The sequence below is a fragment of the Grampus griseus genome (genome assembly GCF_964374135.1).
Source record: "Grampus griseus genome assembly, chromosome: 15".
NCBI lineage: Eukaryota > Metazoa > Chordata > Mammalia > Artiodactyla > Delphinidae > Grampus > Grampus griseus.
The window spans coordinates 23,200,002-23,220,611 of NC_139009.1; positions in this window are offsets into that span (position 1 = coordinate 23,200,002).

The window sequence follows — 20,610 nt, forward strand, 5'->3', positions numbered from 1 at the left end:
GCCTCATCTTAACCATTAGCATTATTTGTCTTACCTGAATTCCCCAAGGTCATAGCACTAATTTCCCTAAAATACCCCATAGTGGGCATGGATACCCCGACTCAATAAGCAATAAGTTTGAATTAAACAACGTCTTTGGCACTTATAGCTGGTTTCACAAAATGGGATCCCATAGGCCTTCTCCACACCTCCCTTTAACCTGGTTAAAGCAGTTAATATAGCTCAATATATTTTAAAACACGACCCACAGGAATTAAAAGCCATTATGCAAGACTTACTGAAGGAAGGGGTCATTGTTTCTACTGTCTCCCTCTTTAATAACCCAATTTGTCCAGTGCCCAAACTTGATGGAAATAAATGATACCTAACAGTGGTTTACCCTAACCTTAATACCATAATTCCCTCAATTAAGGTTCCCATATCTAATATCATTGATATTACTGACTCCACTCAATCAGCAACTGCAAAGTATTATGCTGTTATAGATTTGGCTAACATGTTCTCTTCACTGCTCATTTTGACAGCCTTTCAACTGAAATATGCCTTCCCCTTTGAAGGAACACAATATACTTTCACTTGCCTCCCCATGGGGTGTTTCAACAGCCCTGCCATCACACTCATTCTTCGCAGGCAAGATCTTAACTGCATTGCATTTTCTCCAGGAACACAAGTATGACATCACACTGACTACATCCTCCTTTGAGGAGATTCAAAGGATACATTCACACAGGAGATACAAACATTTGTCATAGACTTTTTCAGTTAGGGCTGAGTCATTGTTCCCCATAAGATTCAAGGCTCTACAATTTCAATAACATTTCTGAGCATTATTTGGTAAAGGAATCAACTCCTCACCTTATTTGCATTAAGGCAGGCCCAACACTTGCTGGATCTGTTCAAATTTAGAGGCAATATATTCCTCACTTACAAATTTTACTAAATCCCATTTATGTTGTTACTCACAAATCAGCCCACTTTGAATGGGGCTCCCTACAACAAAAGTCTCTAAAATCTGTCCAAATTGCAATGCAACAGGCAATCCCATTAGTGCCCTCTGAAGACTCCTTCACTGTACAGGCATTAGCAACCCCCTCCTGAAGTTTCTGGACCACCCATGATGGCCATAAATTGCTCATGAACTTTCAGTGCAATAAACTCTTCAGCTTCATACTATACAATATTAAAGCAGCAACTGCTGGCCACATATTGGGTTCCTCTAGAGATGCGTAGAAGCTCTCACAGACCCTGAGCCCAGACTTTACTCAGCTTTACGAGACCAGTCTTTACCCAGCTGCCCATTATGTCTTGGGTCACAAAAGCAGCATCCTACAGGCTCAGCATGGTCACAGAGGCCTCCTTATTGAAACGGAAATAGTACTTACAGGTTAGGGCCAAATCTGGGCCCACTGGAATACCTGGACCTACAAGAGGAGATAGCTTCCCCTGTTCTCAATACCTAGTTAGATGCAATGGCACCAGAGGTGATCATCCCTCTCCCAGACCCGCTCGCTGGCTACCTGGAGAGCCACTCGGAACCAACTGAGTGACCAGAAAGGGAAGTCTATATACTTATGGGTGGTAGTGGCAGCATCATACATGATAAAGCCCACTGGAGAGCTGCTGCACCCCTAACCAGTACATCCCTAGTCAAGGGTAGGACCCAAGGTCAGCACCACTGGCCAAACCTCATGTGGTCACCTTAGCACTAGAGGATGCCCTGGCCAACAATCTGTGCCCTCTGCACATTTTTACAGCATCTTGGGCCAATGCCAATGGCATGATCATCTGGTACAACATCTGGCAACAATTCCTCATCCAAGGTTATCTCCTTTGCAGTAAAAAACTCAAGAAATTTCATGCCTCACAGACATCCAAAATATAAATCAATGTCATACATGTCTCTGTACAAAGTAAAGCCACAATACAAGGCCTCTCCAAAACACTCCTCATCACCTTCAAAGTTCCAGACATCATTGATAGCTACCAAGGCACTCACTTCACTTTTCAAAATACACAATGCTGAGTTTAAAACCATGTTTTACATATATTAATAATTCATTTATTCTTCCGTTATTCACTGAACACCTTCTAGGAGCCAGACACCAGGTTCTGGGAATACAATAAATAAGGTAGGCATGGCTTTTGCCTGCCATGAGCTCATAATTCCAAAGGGTAATGGTCAGTTCAACAGTAAATGAACACACTGATAAAAGTGAGCATACAGTGCTAAGGGAACCTCTGGGGAGGTACCTATACTGAGAACTGAAAAATAAATAGAAGTTAGTCATGTTTGGGAGGAAAAAGAAAAAACTGTTTCAGACATGCAAGAAAGAACATGGCTTATCCCAAGAACTGAAAAATATTCACTGTGGCTGAGAGCAGAATGCTGGAAAACAGAAACCTCTCTAGGTATTTCAAATACAGTAAATTTAATAGAGGGAATTTTTTTTACAACTGTGATAGAAGAGTTGAGAAGATAAAGAGAGGATGAGGAAGCAGCTCAGTGATCAGTGACAACAGGAAGCCAGAGGAGGGTTACCAGAGCCCAGAGCTGGAGCTAGCTGGCAGAGGCCACAGCACAATGATGACTGCCTGTCAGGAGTAGGGCTACAGAGGTCACAACAGCCTGGTGGGAACTGGAGCCAGAAGGAGAAAGAGAAAACGCAGCCATTTCTGGAGACACCACCCGACCTGGAACAGCGGTTGGGGAGTAGAAATACCCTCCCCACCCTCATCCCCCACCAATGCCTTTGGTAGGTCAAACCTAGGTGGAATCCAGCCGAAATGAGAGCCTGGAATGCATTCTTTCAGCCCCATTGTAATGTAGAGGAGGAAAAGGAACAGATCTGAGGGCAAACAGGCAAAAGACCAACACAGTGAAGGTAAAACTGAAAAAGGAGGCTGAGGTCAGATCACCTACAGTCTTGCAAGTGCTTTACCCTAAACACAGTGCTGACCTTTGAAGGGTTTTAAGCAGAAAGTATATGATTGATTTTGCCTTAAAAGATTACTAAATCTTGGGCTTCCCAGATGGGGCAGTGGTTGAGAGTCCGCCTGCCGATGCAGGGGACACGGGTTCGTGCCCTGGTCCGGGAAGATCCCACATGCCGCGGAGCGGCTGGGCCTGTGAGCCATTGCCGCCAAGCCTGCGTGTCCAGAGCCTGTGCTCCGCAATGGGAGAGGCCACAACAGTGAGAGGCCCACGTACCACACACACAAAAAAAGATTACTAAATATTTTAATAATTTTTTTAGCTTCAGTACCTGAGCATAAAAAATAGGTTTCATTGTAGTAGATGTGATCATAAAACACCTGAAAGTATGATCTCCCCATTTAAAAGCTACAATGGTAAGTTACAGTGTATCTAGAGACTGGAAACAAGAATAATGAGGCATCTGGGAACCACGTCATTGAAGAACCAGTTTGAGGGTATCAGTCACATTTCTCCTGGAGAACAAAGCTCTGAGGGAAGCCATGACACCTGTCATACTATATGAAGAGCAGCCATGTAGAAGGAGGTGTAGGTTTCTCCACTGATATTCCAGAGGGAAGAGTGAGGAGCCAGGGGGGATGATGGGAAAGCAGATTTCATTTCAATTTTGATGGAAGAACTTCCCAACACTTAGAACTTCTAGCAGTGGAATGGACTCTCTCTGAGATGCTAAGTTGCTCCACAAGAGTAAGCTCCCAGTGAGGAAAGGTGATCAGATGAAACCTTTTATTAGTTGTGGCCAGGTCAGGGGGCAGTTATAACACCACAAAATTCAGCAGCTTAATATGACAAAAGTTTAATTTCTTGCTCACACTACAGATCCAGTGTGGGGCAGGAGGGATCTTTGTTCACTATGGTTTCTCAGTGTTGGGCACACAAGCATACTGATCACCACAAAAGTGGGAAGGGAAAGGTCCCCTAAGAACCTCTGTCCATTGGTGACATGATATCCTCATATTTCACTGGCCAGAGCATGTCACACCGACACAACTACTTAAAAGGGTTGTGCTCAGAAAACAGAAAGCCAGAAATATTTAGAGAATAGCACTGAGGAAAATCATAAATTTCCATATCTTGATTATACTTGTTCTGCCTACTTTGCAGGATGGTTGAGAGGTTAAAATCATGCATGACAGTTCTTCATAAGGATAAAGTGGTATGAAAATGAATGGCGTGCTGATGTCCTGCTCCTTGTTCACTGCTTCCTCCTTAGTGCCTAGTGCATAACAGAGGCTCTATAACTGTCGGCTGAAAGACTATATGGATTAACAAATATTTTCAGTTGATTTTTCTTCCTGTGAAAATATGAGTTGAGTCTAGATATATTTAGGAAAAGGTGACTAGTCCACTATCATTTATTAGGTTGTTGAAAAAGGGACTCCTTTATTTAGACGGAAGATGAATTAAACGATCTCAAAAATCCTTTTTAACAACATCAACAATAATAACAAAATGCTAACTGCACAGTTTCCCTCTGGAGAAAAAATACAGTGGTTATCCTGAAATAAGGGCCTTGGTTTCATGACTTGTGAAAGAGATCTTACTCTAATAAACCCCTCCTCCACCTACTCTTTACTTTGTGGCTTGGCTTTATTACCTTGATAGCATGAAACACTTTCTGAACTTTATTTACTGTGTCCCCAACATGCGTAGTAGCAAGGTGAAACAGGAACATAGTTTTGCTCTCACTGGGAACCCCCAAGGTCAAAAGAGTGCTGGTCACATAGTAGATATCCAGTATTTGTTGAATGGGTGCTGTGAAATAGAGGCCCCAACCTCCAAATGCCAAGGCAAGTTGTCCTAGGCAAGGAAGCTTCCCTCTCAAGCTTAGCCATTTCAGTTACCAAGGGGAAGAGGAACCCCACTGGTAAACACAACCCTTTGGGGGAAAGAAGCTTGGCCCACACAATAGCAGTTTTCTGCTGAGGTGGCATTTTCCCCAACACATTATGCTAACGCCAGTTGGAGAAGATGCTGAGGACTGTTATTTCCTAATTTGATTCTGCCATTTCCAGTAATGGAAAGCTGCCTTCCAGCCATCCATCTTAATAAGTGACAGATGCATTTCATTAAAACTTCCTTAAATAATTTATTGTGGTTTTAGGAGGGAAAAACAAGAAAGAGTGCTGTTTTGTGCCCCCATGTATGTCAACATTTTAAGAGCCATTAAACGAAGCAAGAGCTCATCTTCAGTTGAGAATTAAGTGGTCAACTGATGCCAACCCAAGTGTGTTTCTCAAATGCATCTGTCCACTGGACAAAGGCAAGAAAGGCTGCTAGGGTGTGTTGGCAAAAGAGTAATAATAATAGTAATTACACAAGATTTGACACTTCAGATAGCACTGTCTGTCCCTAAACAGACTGTAGAATAGAGATAGCTAATTCTGTAAATGGACTCTTCTCAACTTTGCAGCTCTCTGTGGGTAAACAGGTATATAAAAATCCAGTATAGTGAAAATAGCATTACATTGGTTTCAGGAGATTTCAATTCTAGTCTTGTTTCTACTGCTTAGGAGCTCTGTGACCTTGGCCAAGTCAACAAAATAATCTCTCTGTGTCTCTATCTCCTCCTTTGTACAGTGAAGATACAATACTTGTCAAAACCACCTCACAGGTTTATTATGAGGATTAAATGAGACAATAAAGAGAAAGAACTTACTAAAGTATGAAGAAACTTTCATAAAAAACACCTTCATGAGAATAGGGATTTCCTTCCTTTCTTTCTCCATTTCTTCTTTTCTCCCTCCCTTCTCTCCTTCCTTCCTTCCCTCCTTCCTCTCTTTCTCTTCGCTTCTCTTCTCTCTCCTTCTTCCCTTCCTCCCTCCCTTCCTTCCTTCCTTCCTTCTTTCCTCTCTCCCTCCCTCCCTCTCTCTTTTTCTTTCTCACCCTTATACTCCCATATCCCCAGTGCCTAGAACACCACCTAGCATACAGGAGGTATTCAATAAACATTTCTGGATTACTGACTATCATGGTTAGTTTTATGTATAACTTGACTGTACCACAAGGTACCCACATATTTGGTCATACACTCTTCTGGGTGTGTCTGTGATGGAGTTTCTGGATGAGACTAATATTTGAAATAATATGCTGAGTAAAACAGGTTGCCCTCCCTAATGTGGGTGGACCTCATCCAGTCAGCTGAAGGTCTGAATAGAACAAAGAGGCTGAGTAAGAGGGAACCTCAGCCTCCTGCTGGCTTGAGTTGGACATCAGTTTTCTCCCGCCCTTGGACTGGAACATATACCATCAGCAGTCCAGGTTCTCTGGCCTTCGACCTGGACTGGAACTTACACCACCAGCTTTCCTAGGACTCCAGTTTGCTGACTACAGATCTTGGGGCTTTTCAGCCTCCCTAATTGTGTTATCCAATTCCTTATAATAGATAAATAAATAAATAAATAAATAAATAGACAGATAGATAAATAAATAGAGCAACACCGAGCAAGAGAGAGAGAGAGAGATCTGTATATCTCCATCTCTCATCCCATTCACTAGTTCTGTTTCTCTGGAGAACCCTAACTAAAATACAATGAATAAAGCACAATAAAATGGACAGTGTTATTAATAATTAACCATTTGAGTCGACTTGACCTTCTAGGAAGTAGACACAAAGAACTTTAGGTGTGTGAGCTTAAGTAAGAGAAATGGGACAAGGAAGTTCAATTATAACTCAGGACATGTCTTTTTATACTCAAAATCCCAGGTAGGACTGTCCAAAGTTGTGTAGTTTATGTCAGTACTGTTGTGCTACTTTCCTCTGAAGTCCCATATGCTTAGCAGTGTATATGCGTTACCTCATTTAATCCTCACAAGCCTATTATCCTTACTCTATTCTACATATGAGAAATACTGAGTCTCAGAAAGTGCAAATAACATGTCCAGTGTCAGAGGTGGTGATGGAGTGGTGGAGCCAGACCTGAATTCCTAACCACCATGCCACTGCCTCTCAGATTCCAACTTTGATGGCAGAATTACAGGTGCATCACCTAGTATGCATTATGTTATGAATATTACTAAAAATCCAAGTCAAATTGACTTAAACATGAAGGAAATGTATTGATTCATACAGAGAACCACAATGTAGAGCTGTCTTCAGGGCCATTTGATTCAGAATTGTGTTCCATTTCTCAGGTTTCACCCTTATTCATGTACTTGCTTCATCTCTGACTTAAGCAAAGTGATTACAGTTATTCCAACACAATATTCATGTTCTACATCATCCAGAGGGAAGAGAGAGACATGAAACTTCTCTTCTCCAAAACTTGCAGCAGACTAACAATCTTCACTTTGATTTGGACCAACCTGAAAGAATCAGAGTGGCCAAGGTATGCCCATGCACCGAGTATTAGCTTAGGCCTGGGTTATCATCTGGCCTTAGAACACCACCCAATCAAGGAAGATGAGATTACACTAATTGGCTGAAGGTGAGGTAATCCCCACCTCAGCACAGAAGGAAACTCTGTGCTATTAGAAAGATGGGGGAGGCAGCAGCACATGCTAGGAAAGCAACTAACAGATGTTCACTGCAGCATTTAAACAAATACCCTTACCACTAATGTGTCAGGACACTTTTTTGAGTAGTGACAAAAAACCGTTCTTTCTCATTCCTCTGAGCAAGCTGTGGCCTCACCACTCTACATCCATCCTCCCTTCTAATAACTCAATAGTCCAATAAATATGAGGTAGGCACCTTACTCTGTACAAGCACTAGTGGATTGACATTCAAAGACAAACATGATTCTTGTCCTCAGAGGACTTGCAGTGTGGTAAAACTGGAAATTGATCACAACAAGGGCAGAGGGGAAGAGAGGGAAAGCATTTGAGAGTTGGATGGATGTGCATGTGTACAATGGACAGCTGGAGTCTTATAAACCTGAAACTTTTCTTCTGTAGGGGAATCAACCCAAAGCATTTAATCATCCTTCAAAGCTTGTTTTATCATTTTCACTGTTTTCTTTTGGACCAGTTCCCCCATCTTTTTTCTCAGACTTTGAGTTCCATGGCATATGCAGTGCTCAGGGGGTATCCTGATTCACCCTAGTCTAATCCCACACCCCCTCTCCCCTTAGTACATTTCTCATTTATGCATGCTTGGCTTGTTTTTCGATATCCTTTCATTGTAGATCTGGGCTGTGTTTAAATATTCTCATTTGTAGCCTGCCTAGAGCATAGTTGTTTTTTAATACATGTCTATTAACGATAGTAACTACATTGATAAAGGATTTCAATCCCTGGGGCTATTAATCAAATGCTTTCTGACCAATTATAAATTTGTTTTGGACCGAAATATTTACAGTTCTCAATCACTGGCAAGTTGCTCTGGTTGCTTATTTTCTACACACTGGCATAGTGATATTAGAAGCCGAGCCTCCTTTTTTTTTTTAAATCATTCTACAGATTTTTCAGGCCTAGGAGCTCAGCACATTTACCAAACCTCATGAGGTTATTAGGAGGAGTAGGCTTGACTACCCACGTTTTTATGGATGTTAAAAATGTACAGTATTAGGCTGCATCTTAATCCAGGGCAACAGCAGAACCAAGACTACAGTTTCAGTTACCAGGTATGCCTCACCTACCCTCAGTGTCTCCTTCCTCAGGGACAGAGCTGAGGAGTAGATGAATGCACTGCAGACAGTTAGGAGGGAGGAAGCAGGTATTTGCTGAGCACTTGCTATGTGTCACATACTTTCATAGGTTTTCATGTGAACCATATCATTTATTCCTCACAAATGTCTTAGAAAGATAGTTATCTTATTCTCATTAGACAAAGAAGAGAGTAATATTCAGAATTATTTAACTTACTTGCACACAACTAATATCTGGTAGAGCTGGGATTCATACCCCAATCTTACCCCAAGCTTTGTCTTTTGCTCTGTACATTGATATCTCCCAATGTCAACAAATCCCTGAATTTGAAAATGTTTAGAAAATGGCATCTGAGGACTGACGGAGATGAGCAGTCCTCACAACCTGACCACACCATCTTGCCATGACATTCTATTAATGGTTTGGTGATGGTGATGAGTATAGCTGGGGAAGTTGACTGCGTTCTAATTCCATCTCTTTCTTTTTTCTCCTAATTCCACCTCTGCTGCTAACTGGCTGAGTAATCTTGAACAATTCCACTTCTCCAAATATGTCCAATAAATAGTTTTAAATAGCTAGATGGGCTTCCCTGGTGGCGCAGTGGTTGAGAGTCCGCCTGCCGATGCAGGGGACACGGGTTCGTGCCCCGGTCTGGGAAGATCCCACATGCCGTGGAGCCACTGGGCCCGTGAGCCATGGCCGCTGAGCCTGCGTGTCCAGAGCCTGTGCTCCGCAGCGGGAGAGGCCACAAGAGTGAGAGGCCCACGTACCGCAAAAAAAAAAAAAAAAAAAATAGCTAGATGGATGGTTATGTTAGTGAATGCTCAAATGAGGGGGCTGTTGGTGACTTTGGCTCTCTCTGCCCCTTGACAATCCTAAAAGACACTTGGAAGTTTGATCATCACTTAAGAATAAGTTCAGACTTCATCAGCTGTTGCCAGTCCAAACACAATGGTATAAAAGCATAAAATTTAGAGTGTCTACAAGTAATAGAGGAGAGAAAGATAAAACGCTCACACAGCTGCTCTGTGCTGGCTTTTCTTGGCTGGTCCCTGACAATGCCCCAAAATATCAAGTTCCATATGAAGAACAGGCTGGAAATGAAATCATAGAACAGAGTAGGGAAAATAGAAATCCCTTAGGCCAGGAAAGGATGAAAAGGTGAAAACAAAAGCAAATGTAAGATTTTCACACGTGCAGGAAATCCACCTTTACAGGAAGAGATCAAGGGGATTCTTGGGCATCAGAGTGTACAAGAGAAAAGCATTAGATTTGGAAACATGAGACAGAGTTCAAGGATGGCTCTATAGTGATCCCTGGGTGACTGTAGAGAGGTCATGCACCTTCCCTGCAACTTCCTTTCCCATCTGTAAAATATGGATAACAGATCCATCCCACCTACTTCACAAAGTTACTCTAAGAGTTCACTGAGATAAACAAGAACAAGAAGGGCAGGTTTCAGCATCCCATATGGGTTTCAGATTGCTCTGCATGTCATTTTAATTATTCTTTTTCCACAGAACAATATAATTTGTATGTGAATATGCTTACTTTCCCTACTTGTACTTTTTGGGGGTGGGGAGGGGGGTCAATCAATCAACATTTATTGAGAACCTACCACATGCAAAGTTTGTAGATGGATAAAAAAGTGTGTGAAAACATACTCTCAACCACCTTAAGGAATGGAAATATTGGGTTGGCAGAAAACTTCCTTCGGTTTTTAAGTAAAAATAAAAGGCATAATTTTCACTTTCACCAAGAACTTTATTGAACAACATATTCACCCTTTTATTCCACTACCTTCTGCCATTTTTCAGGCAACTTCATAATTCCATCTTCCCAAAACTTTTTACCTTTTTGAGCAAAGAACTGTTCCAGGTGACTTTTACAGTCTTCCAGGGAACAGAAATTTTTTCCTTTAAGAGAATTTTGTAAAAACCAAAATAAACAGAAATCCGAAGGTAAATGTCTGGCGAATACAGCAGATGAATCAGAACTTCCCAGCCAAGCTGTAACAGTTTTTGCCTGGTCATCAAAGAAACATGCGGTCTTGCATTATCCTGATGGAAGATTATGCATTTTCTGTTGACTAATTCTGGACGCTTTTCATCGAGTGCTGCTTTCAGTTGGTCTAATTGGGAGCAGTACTTGTTGCAATTAATCGTTTGGTTTTCTGTAAGGAGCTCATAATAGAGGAGTCCCTTCCAATCCCACCATATACACAACATGAACACCAGCCTTTGGTGTGGTTGGTGGTGGTACCTCACAAACTCTTCTGTTCCACATTATTGTACGGTATCCACTTTTCATCGCCCATCACAATTTGTTTTAAAAATTGAATGTTTTTGTTACATTTAAATAGAGAATCAATACCTACCCATCCACTGATTGTAAAGCTAGTTTGAAACTTTGGTAGGCAGAATTGGTCCCCAAAGATATCTATGTCTTAATCCCCAGAATCTGTGATACGTGAAGACGTAGAGCAAAGGAGAATTAAGTTTGCAGATGGAATTAAGTTTGCTAATTAGCTGACCTTTAAATGGGAAGATTATCCTGGATTTTGTGGTTGGTTCCAATTAAATCACAAGAGCCCTTATAAGTGGAAGAGGGAAGTATAAAAGGGAGACTCAGAGACAGCAGCATGAGGACTTGGCCCAATGAAGAAGGAAGAATGCATCCATGCCAAGGAATGTGGGCTGCCTTGGGAAGCTAGAAAAAAACAATAAAATAGTTTCTTCTCTAGAGCCTTCAGAAGGAATGTAGACTTGCTGAGACTTTGATGTTAGCCTACTGAGACCCATTTTGGACTTCTGACCCCAGAACTCAAGATAATAAATTGACATTGTTTTAAGCCACTAAGTTTCTGATAATTTAGGAAACTAACACAGAAATTCAGTTTGTTAGTTTTTTTTATAATTTGGAGAGACAGTCCTCACTATCTTGAACTTCTTTGCAGGTAAACCTCTATTCTAAATATTTTTATTTCTGAGTCTTCCTTGACAAGCACCATGTAAGAATTAATTTTCTACCATTGAAATGGTAGCCAGAATATGAGATATAATGTTCCAGTCATTCATTACAGATTATCCCACCATTTAGTGGCACAAAACAGGCATTTATTATGCTCATGGATTCTGTGTGTCAGGATTTCAGACAAAGGCAATGAATGTGGGGATGGTTTGCCTCTGCTCATATCTGCGTCCTCAGCTATAAGATTAGAAGGCTGAGGGCACCTTGACATCAGGGGGTTAAAATTACCTTAAGAATTACTCATACGTCTAGTAGTTGATGCTGTCATCTGGGATATTAGCTGGGAGTACTGTCTGGAACACCATCATATAACGTCTCCATGTAGCTGGGACTGCCTTACAACGTGGTGACTTTTCCAGAATGTCATATTGTAGGAATCATACAGCATGTAGCTATTTCATGCGTATTGATTCCGTCACTAAGCAAAATGCATTTAAGTTTCCTCCATGTCTTTTCGTGGTCTGCCTGATAGCTCATTTCTTTTTATCACCAAATAATATTTTGTTGTACGAATGTACAATTTGTTTATCCATTCACCTTTTGAAGGACATCTTGGTTGCTTCCAGTTTGTAGTAATTATGAATAAAGCTGCTATAAATATTCACTTGTAGGTTTTCATGTGAACACAAGATTTCAACTCATTTGGGTCAATATCTAGGAGTGCAATTGCTGAACCACATGGTAAGACTATGTTTAGCTTTGTAAGAAACTGCCAAACTGTCTTCCAAAGTGGCTGTACCATTTTATCTTTTCATCAGCAATAAATGAGAGTTCCTACTGTTCCACATCCTCATTAGCATTCAGTGCTGTCAGTTTTTTGGATTTCATCCATTCTAACAGGTGTGTAGTGATACCACATTATTGTTTTAATTTTTAATTCCCTGATGACATCTGACATTGAGCATCTTTTCACATATTTGCCATATGTATATCTTCTTTAGTGAGGTGTCTGTTCAGACCTTTTACCCAGTTATCTGTTTTCTTACTGTTGAGTTTAAAGACTTCTTTGTTTACTTTGCATTCAAGTTGCTATTAGATATGTGTGCTATTAGATATGTGTGCAGATATTTTTTCAATCTTTAATTTACTTTTTATTCTGCTAACAGTGTCTTCCACAGAGAAGGAGTTTTAAATTTTAGTAAACTTCAGTTTAGCAATTTTTTATTTCATGGATTATACTTTTGGTATTGTATTAAAAACTTATCACCAAACCCAAGGCCACCTAGATGTGTCCTATGTTATCTTCTAGAAGTTTTATGTTTTTGCATTTTATATTTAGGCCTATGATCAATTAAAAAAAATTTTTATTGAAATATAGTTGATTTACAATGTTGTGTTAATTTCTGGTATACAGCAAAGTGACTCAGTTATAAATACATATACATTCTTTTTTAATTATTATATTCTTTTCCATTATGGGTTATCTCAGGATATTGAATATAGTCCCCTGTGCTACACAGTAGGACCTTGTTGTTTATCCATTCTATATGTAATAGTTTGCATATACTAACCCCAAACTCCCAGTCCATCCCTTTCCCAACTCCTCTCCCCCTTCCACAAGTCTGTTCTCTATGTCTGTGAGTCTGTTTCTGTTTCATAAAAGTTCATTTGTGTCATATTTTAGATTCCACATATAAGTGATATCATATGATATTTGTCTTTCTCTTTCTGACTTACTTCATTTAGTATGATAATCTCTAGTTCCTTCTATGTTGCTGCAAATGGCATTATTTTGTTCTTTTTATAGCTGAGTAGTATTCCATTGTATGTATGTACCACATCTTATTTATCCATTCATCTGTCAATGGACATTTAGGTTATTTCCATGTCTTGGTTGTTGTGAACAGTGCTGCTGTGAACATAGGGGTGCATGTATCTTTTCGAATTATAGTTTTGTCCAGATATATGCCCAGGAGTGGGATTGCTAGATCATATGGTAACTCTATTTTTAGTTTTTTGAGGAACTTCCATACTGTTTTCCATAGTGGTTGCACCAACTTACATTCCCACCAACAGTGTAGGAGGGTTCCCTTTTCTTCACACCCTCTCCAGCATTTGTTATTTGTAGACTTTTTGATGATGGCCATTCTGACCAGAGTGAGGTGGTACCTCATTTGGTTTTGATTTGCATCTCTCTAATAATTAATGATGTTGAGCATCTTTTCATGTGCCTGTTGGCCATCTGTATGTCTTCTTTGGAGAAATGTCTATTTAATTATTCTGTCCATTTTTTGATTGTGTTGTTTGTTTTGTTGTTGTTGAGTTGCATGTCTATGATCCATTTCTAATAAACTTATGTGTAAGGTATAAGGTCAGTGTCTACATTCAATTTTTTGTATGTGAATGTTTAGTTGTTCCAGCACCATTCGTTGAAAAAACAACTCTTTCTCCATTGAATTGCCTTTGCTCTTTTGTCAAAGATCAGTTAACTGTACTTTTGTGGGTCTACATCTGGGCTCTCGATTTTTTCGACTGAGTTCTTTGTCTATTTTTTCATGAATACCACGCTGTCTTGATTACTAACAGCTAAAGTCGTAGAACCAGTTCTCCGACTTTGTTCTTCTTCTTCAGTATTGTGTTGTCTATTCTGAGTCTTCTGCCTTTCCATATAAACTTGAGAATCAGTTTGTCAATATCCATAAAATAACTTGTTGGGATTTTGATTGCATTGAATTCAATGGGATTGCATTGAATCTACAGATCAAGTTGGGGAGAACTGCTATCTTGACAATATTGAGTCATTTTTGGAAAATACGATTTGCCACACTTGATGAGGGCAGGAACATTTTTGCCTCTTTTGCACTGTTATAGCCCCAAAATCTAGATGAGCATTTAACAGGATATAGGTGCTCAATAAATATTTTTATTACATGAATAAGTAAGTCTTTCCAATAGAATGTCCAACCATGCATTCTACATCTTTTAAATCATCACCCTGTCCTAGGCTCTGGGCCAAACCTGGGGGTGGTGATCCCATACTCATTTGGACTTCTCTGGACCCAGATGATGGAACTTGGAGCCTGAAGCTATAACCTCTTCCATTAAAGAGCAAAGCATGGGGTAGCTGTCATATGCATACTCAGCCCACCTCTTGTTAGCGTCCTAATCAAATAAGGTGCAGACCTTTTCCTCTCTCTGGCAGTCTCTCTTCTAAGACCACAAGTGCCCTGGCTGGAAAGACTGCCAGTAAAATCATCCCTGGACATCTGTTCTCTACCCGTCATAATCCTTGGGAAATACTTTTTTTACTGGGGACTCTGGTGATATCAGTCTCTGATGCCTTTCTATCCTAGAAAGAGATTAAATTTTGTTTGTTTTTAAAAAATAAAAGCAGAGATAGGGCCTTAAATTTCTCCTTCTGTGAGTCTCAAATGTCTCTGTATCCTCTGGGGAATTTCAGAGAAATTAACACTGTCAGTGTAATCTAACAAAGCTACACTTGTATTATCTTCCTTCCGAACATTGTATAAGCTACCGGGTATCAACCCAAAGTTTAAAGCATTCTATAGTACTCTTTCAAACTCAGTTTCATCACTAGTGCATGGTGTTCTCCAAATCAGCAGTGACTTCTGAGAGTTCACACTCATCTCTGCCCACCACTTTTCCAATAGAGAAACAGCCACTTCCTCAAAACTCATCAGTCCCAGTGCTATGGCAGTCATCAATCCATCTGTGGTACAGATATGTGCTATACTGGCATTCTCAGTAGTCCTAGATGAGGTACCCATGTGTAGCAGGTATGAATTTATTCCATAAAATGGAACATAAGAAATTTTACATTACTTCTATCTCCTGAAATAAAATTGACTCTTTTCTGAGACCCCATCTCATTGGGTTGGTAGGAAATTCAACTATAGTCACTATTGTGGCATAGTTTCCTCACCCAGAGTTGGCAAAGTTCCCAGGGACCTGGCCTAGTGTGTGTGCATCATTCAGGAATGGCTCTATGGTCCATGGTCTATCGCTAATATGATCATTGTCCAAGCCCATGAAATCTCACAAAGGTGAGCATCTCCTCTTTCCTGGGCTCATGGCCAAGGCTGAGTGTCCAGAGTACCAGGTCCAGCCTATTTTGGTGCCCCAAGGAGCCATTCTTCTGAGGTCCTCCCTCCTCCCTGCAGTACCTTCCAGGGCCACACACTGGTGCCTACTACCATGAACCTAAGAACTTTTCTTTCTCTCCTGGTCTTCAGGGATGTTCTAAAATCCTCTTTCTCCTCTGACAGCTTCAAAATCTTGAGGCTCTTGGATGCCACGCACTTGCCTCCACCTTCTTCCCTTCTCTTGAAGCTCAGCACATTCCCTTCTGAAGCACAGACTTTGGCAAAACAAAAGCCAGGAGAATCACTGTCTCCTGGGGGGAGGAGGAAGCTCCTGGGATGAGGGAGGCCTCGGTGGGGTACAGAAAATGCACACTGTATAGCTTTAAAAACAAAGCCCCAGCCTTGCTTCAAGATGGGGGAGGAGTAAGACATGGAGATTACCTTCCTCCCACAAATACATCAGAAATACATCTACATGTGGAAAAACTCCTGAAGAACACCTACTGGCAGAAGACCTCAGACTTCCCAAAAGGCAAGAAACTCCCCATGTACCTCGGTATGGCAAAAGAAAAAAGAAAAAACACAGACAAAACAATAGGGATGGGACCTGCACCTCTGAGAGGGAGCTGTGAAGGAGGAAAAGTTTCCACACACTAGGAAGCCCCTTCACTGGTGGAGACGGGGGAGTGGGCGGTGAGGGGGGAAGCTTCAGAGCCACAGAGGAGAGCGCAGCAACAGGGGTGCAGAGGGCAAAGTGGAGAGACTCCCGCACAGAGGATCGGTGCCGAGCAGCACTAAGCAGCCTGAAAGGTTTGTCTGCTCATCCACCGGGGTGGGCGGGGGCTGGGAGCTGAGGCTCGAGCTTCAGAGGTCAGATCCCAGGGAGAGGACTGGGGTTGGCTGCGTGAACACAGCCTGAAGGCGGCTAGTGCACCACAGCTAGCCAGGAGGGAGTCCAGGAAAAAGTCTGGAACTGCCTAAGAGGGAAGAGACCATTTTTTCGGGGTGCGCAAGGAGAAGAGATTCAGAGCACCACCTAACGAGCTTCAGAGATGGGCATGAGCCTTGACTATCACCGCAGACACCAGAGACAGACATGAAAAGCTAAGGCTGCTGCTGCAGCCACCAAGAAGCCTGTGTGCAAGCACAGGTCACTATCCACACTTCCCCTCCCAGGAGCCTGTGCAGCACGCCACTGCCAGGGACCCATGATCCAGGGACACCTTCACCAGGAGAACACGTCACACCTCAAGCTGTTGCAAAGTCACACCGTCCTCTGCCACCACAAGCTTGCCCTGCATTCCGTACTCCTCCATCCCTCCGGCCTGAGTGAGCCAGAGCCCCTTAATCAGCTGCTCCTTTAACCCCGTCCTGTCTGCACAAAGAACAGATGCCCTCAGGCAACCTACACACAGAGGCAGGGCCAAATCCAAAGCTGAACACCAGGAGTTGTGCGAACAAAGAAGAGAACCGGAAACCTCTGCCAGCAGCCTCAGGAACAGCGGATTAAATCTCCACAATCAACTTGATGTACCCTGCATCTATGGAATACCTGAATAGACAATGAAACATCCCAAAATTGAGGCAGTGGACTTTGGTTGCAACTGTAGGCTTCGGGTTTCCTTTCTACATCCAACTTGTTTCTGGTTTTACATTTATCTTAGTTCACTATTTAGAGTTTACTATCATTGGTATATTTGTTTATTGATTTGGTTGCTATCTTCCTTTTTATATTTTTATATCTACATAAATTATTTTTTTCCTTTTTCTCTTTTTGTGAGTGGGTATGTATATGCTTCTTTGTGTGAGTCTGTCTGTATAGCTTTGCTTTTACCATTTGTCCTAGGGTTCTTTCTGTCTGTTTTTATGGGTTTTTTGTTTTGTTTTGCTTTGTTTTATTTAGTATAGTTTTCAGCACTTCTTATCATTCGTGGATTTGTATTTTGGTTTGGTTGCTCTGTTCTTTCTTTCTTTTTTTTCTTTTCTAATTTTTTATTTTCAATAATTTTTTATCTTAATAACTTTATTTTATTTTTCTTTCTTTCTTTCTTTTTTTCTTACTTTTCTTCTGAGCTGTGTGGCTAACAGGGTCTTCATGCTCCAGCCGGGTGTCAGGCCTGTGCATCTGAGGAGGGAGAACCAAATTCAGGACTTTGGCCCACCAGAGACCTCCTGGCTACAAGTAATTTCAAAAAGGCGAAAGCTCTCCCAGAGATCTCCATCTCAACGCTAAGACCCAGCTCCACTCAAGGATCAGGAAGCTACAGTGCTGGACACCCTATGCCAAACAACTAGCAAGACAAGAACAAAATACCACCCATTAGCAGAGAGGCTGCCTAAAATCATAATAAAGTCACAGACAACCCAAAACACACCACCAGATGCAGTCCTGCCCAACAAAAAGACAAGATCCAGTACCATCCACCAGAACACAGGCACCAGTCCCCTCCACCAGGAAGCCTACACAACCCACTGAACCAACCTTAGCCACTAGGGGCAGACACCAAAAACAACGGGAACTACGAACCTGCAGCCTTCAAAAAGGAGACCCCAAACACAGTAAGTTAAGCAAAATGAGAAGACAGAGAAACACACAGCAGAAGAAGCAGCGAGATAAAAACATACCAGCCCAAACAAATGAAGAGGAAATAGGCAGTCTACCTGAAAAAAGAATTCAGAGTAATGATAGTAAAGATGATCAAAAATCTCGGCAATAGAATGGAGAAAATACAAGAAACTTTTAACAAGGACCTAGAAGAACTAAAGAGCAAATAAATAATGATGAAAAACACAATAAATGAAATTACAAATTCTCTACAAGGAATCAATAGTAGAATAACTGAGGGAGACAAATGAATAAGTGACCTGGAAGATAAAATAGTGGAAATAACTACTGCAGAGAAGAATAAAGAAAAAAGAATGAAGAATTGAGGACAGTCTCAGAGACCTATGGGACAACATTAATCACACCAACATTCGAATTATAGGGAAACCAGTAGAAGAAGAGAAAAAGAAAGGGACTGAGAAAATATTTGAAGCCATTATAGTTAAAAACTTCCCTAATATGGGAAAGGAAACAGTCAATAAAGTCCAGAAAGCAAGAGAACCCCATACAGGATAAATCCAAGGAGAAACACGCCAAGACACATATTAATTAAACTATCAAATAGTAAATATAAAGAAAAAATATTAAAAGCCACAAGGAAAAAAAAACAGAAAACATCCCAGGGAATCCCCATAAGGTTAACAGCTGATCTTTCACCAGAAACTCTGCAAGCCAGAAGGAAGTGGCACAATATATTTAAAGTGATGAAAGGGAAAAACCTAAAACCAAGATTACTCTACCCAGCAAGGATCTCATTCAGACCTGATGGAGAAATTAGAACCTTTACAAACAAGCAAAAGCTAAGAGAATTCAGCACCACCAAACCAGCTTTACAACAAATGGTAAAGAATTTCTCTAGGCAGGAAACACAAAAGAAGGAAAACACCTACAATAACAAACCCAAAAGATTAAGAAAATGGTAATAGGATCATACATATCGATAACTACCTTAAATGTGAATGGATTAAATGCTCCAACCAAAAGACATAGACTGGCTGAATGGATACAAAAACAGGACACATATATATGCTGTCTACAAGAGACCCACTTCAGACCTAGGGACACATACAGACTGAAAGTGAGGGGTTGGAAAAAGATATTCCATGCAAATGGAAATCAAAAGAAAGCTGGAGAAGCAATTCTCATATCAGACAAAATAGACCTTAAAATAAAGACTATTATAAGAGACAAAGAGGACGCTACATAATGATCAAGGAATCAATCCAAGAAGACAAAACAATTGTAAATATTATGCACCCAACATAGGAGCACCTCAATACATAAGGCAAATGCTAACAGCCATAAAAGGGGAAATTGACAGTAACACAATCACAGCAGGGGATTTTAACACCCCACTTTCACCAATGGAGAGATCATCCAAATTGAAAATAAATAAGGAAACACAACTTCAAATGATACATTAAACAAGATGAACTTAATTGATATTTATAAGACATTCCATTCAAAAACACCAGGATACCTTAATTCAAGTGCTCATGGAACATTCTCCATGATAGATCATATATTGGGTCACAAATCAAGCCTTGATAAATTCATGAAAATTGAAATCTTATCAAGTATCTTTTCCGACCACAGTGCTATGAGACTAGATATGAATTAGAGGAAAAAAATCTGTAAAAAATACAAACACATGGAGGCTAAACAATACACTACTAATTAACCAAGAGATCACTGAAGAATTCAAAGAAGAAATCAAAAAATACCTAGAAACATATGACAATGAAAACACGATGACCCAAAACCTATGGGATGCAGCAAAAGCAGTTCTAAGGGGGAAGTTTACAGACACACAATCCTACCTCAAGAAACAAGAAACATCTCAAATAAACAACCTAACCTTAACCTAAAGCAGTCAGAGAAAGAACAAAAAAACCCCAAAGTTAGCAGAAGGAAAGAAATCATAAAGATCAGATGAGAAATAAATGAAAATGAAATGAAGGAAACAATAGCAAAGATCAATAAAACTAAAAGCTGGTTCTTTGAGAAGATAAACAAAATTGATAAATCATTAGCCACACTCATCAAGAAAAAAAAGGTAGAAGACTCAAATCAATAGAATTAGAAATGAAAAAGGAGAAGTAACAACTGACACTGAAGAAATATAAAGGATCATGAGAGGTTACTACAAGCAACTATACGCCAATAAAATGGACAACCTGGAAGAAATGGAAAAATTCTTAGAAAAGCACAACATTCCGAGACTGAACCAGGAAGAAATAGAAAATATGAACAGACCAATCACAAGCACTGAAATTGAAACTAACTGTGATTCAAATTCTTTGAACAAACAAAGGCCCCGGACCAGATGGCTTCACAGGAGAATTCTATCA